The sequence below is a fragment of the Bubalus kerabau genome, chromosome 11 (genome assembly GCF_029407905.1).
Source record: "Bubalus kerabau isolate K-KA32 ecotype Philippines breed swamp buffalo chromosome 11, PCC_UOA_SB_1v2, whole genome shotgun sequence".
In the NCBI taxonomy this organism is placed as follows: Eukaryota; Metazoa; Chordata; class Mammalia; order Artiodactyla; family Bovidae; genus Bubalus; species Bubalus kerabau.
Window position 1 is genome coordinate 39849698 of NC_073634.1, and position 2562 is coordinate 39852259.

A 2562-nucleotide genomic window follows, 5' to 3' on the forward strand; every position below is an offset into this window, starting at 1 on the left:
TGCAAGGGGGCTAGAACAGGCAAGACAACCTTAAAAAAGAAGAGCAAAGTTGGAGTAGTCACACTTCCTAGTTTCAAAACTTAACACAAAGCTACAGTAAATCAAAATGGTGTGGATTAGGACAAGGATAGACATGCAGACTCATGGAATAGAACTGAGATTCCAGAAATAAACTTATACATCTAGTCAACTGATTTTCAAGAAAGGTGCCAAAACAATTTAAAGAATAGTCTTTTCAACAAATGGTGCTAGATAACTGGATCAGTTCAGTTCAGCCACTCAGTCATGTCTGCCTCTTTGTGACCCCACGGACTGCAGTACACCAGGCCTCCCTGTCCATCACCAGCTCCTGGAGTTTACTCAAATTCATGCCCATTGAGTTGGTGATGTCATCCAACCATCTCATCCTCTGTCCTCCCACCCACAATCTTTCCCAGCATCAGGGTCTTTTCTAATGAGTCAGCTCTTCACATCAGGTGGCAAAAGTATTGGAGTTTCAGCTTCAGCATCAGTCCTTCTAATGAATATTCAGGACTGATTTCCTTTAGGATGGACTGGTTGGATCTCCTTGCAGTCCAAGGGACTCTCAAGAGTCTTCCCCAACACCACAGTTCAAAAGCATCAATTCTTCGCTGCTCAGCTTTCTTTATAGTCCAACTCTCACATCCATACATGACTACTGGAAAAACCACAGCTTTGACTAGATGGACCTTTGTGGGCAAAGTAATGTCTCTGCTTTTTAATATGCTGTCTAGGTTGGTCATAACTTTTCTTCTAAGGAGCAAGTGACTTTTAATTTTGTGGCTGCAGTCAATGTCTGCAGTGATTTTGGAGCCCCCCAAAATAAAGTCTGTCACTATTTCCACTGTTTCCCCATCTATTTGCCATGAATTGATGGGACCGGATCCCATGATCTTCGTTTTCTGAATGTTGAGTTTTAAGCCAATTTTGTCATTATCCTCTTTCACTTTCATCAAGAGGCTCTTTAGTTCTTCTTCGCTTTCTGTCATAAGTGTGGTGTCAAATGCATATCTGAGGTTATTGATATAATTGAATAACCACATACAAAAGAATAAAAGTGAATCCCTTTTTTTTTACATCTAACAAAAATCAACTCAAAATGTATCACTGACCTAAATTTAACAGTGAAAACTATAAAACTCTTAAAAATAAAACACAGGTATAAATCTTAATCATCTTGCATTAGTCAATGGTTTCTTACAGATGACACCAAAACACAAGGAACAAAAGAAAAAAAAGACAAGTCAGATTTAATAAAACTTTAAAACTTTTGTGCTTCAGAGAACACCATCAAGAAAGTAAAAAGTCAACTCACTGTAGAAAATAGTTGCAAATCATTTGAGAGACTTTTATCCAAAACATATAAACAACTTGCAAACTCAACAATTAAAAACAGCCCATTTAAAAAATGAGCAAAGGATCTAAATATGCATTTCTCCAAGAAAGCTATACACATGACCGGTAAATACTTGAAAGGATTCTTAACATCTTGAATAATTAGGGAAGTGCAAATCAAAAGCATAATGAAAAAAACACTTCATACTCCTTCAGTTTAGTTCAGTTGCTCAGTCATGTCCGACTCTTTGTGATCCCACGGACTGCAGCACATCAGGCCTCCCTGTCCGTCACCAACTCCCGGAGTTTACTCAAACTCATGTCCACTGAGTCAGTAATGCCACCCAACTATCTCATTCTCTGTTGTCCCCTTCCCCTCCCACCTTCAATCTTTCTCAACATCAGGGTCTTTTCAAATGAGTCAGTTCTTTGCATCAGATGGCCAAAGTATTGGAGCTTTAGCTTCAGCATCAATCCTTCCAATGAACACTCAGGACTGATCTCCTTTAGGATGGACTGGTTGGAGCTCCTTCTGTCCAGGGGACTCTCAAGAGTCTTCTCCAACACCACAGTTCAAAAGCATCAATTCTTTGGCACTCAGCTTTCTTTATAGTCCAACTCTCACATCCATACATCCTTGACTAGATGGACCTTTGTTGACAAAGTAATGTCTCTGCTTTTTAATATGCTGTCTAGGTTGGTCATAGCTTTTCTTCCAAGGAGTAAGCGTCTTTTAATTTCATGGCTGCAGTCACCATCTGCAGTGACTTTGGAGACCCAAAAAAATAAAGTCTGTCTTTGTTTCCACTGTTTCCCCATCTAATTTGCTATGAAGTGATGGGACCAGATGCCATGAACTTAGTTTTCTGAATGTTGAATTTTAAGCCAGCTTTTTCACTCTCCTCTTTCACTTTCATCAAGAGGCTCTTTAGATCTTCTTCACTTTCTGCCATAAGGGTGGTGTCATCTGCATATCTGAGGTTATTGATATTTCTCCACTCTCAAAGGTTCTGTGGCCACTGCTGAGTTTTCCAAACTTGCCTGCATATTGAGTGCAGCACTCTAATAGCTGCACTAATCATCTTTTAGGATTTGAAATAGCTCAACTGGAATTCCATCACCTCCACTAAAAATTGATTGGAAAGTGCTTTAAAATTTGTGAAGTGACAGACAGATGTGAGGTTCATTATCACAACTTTGACGTCA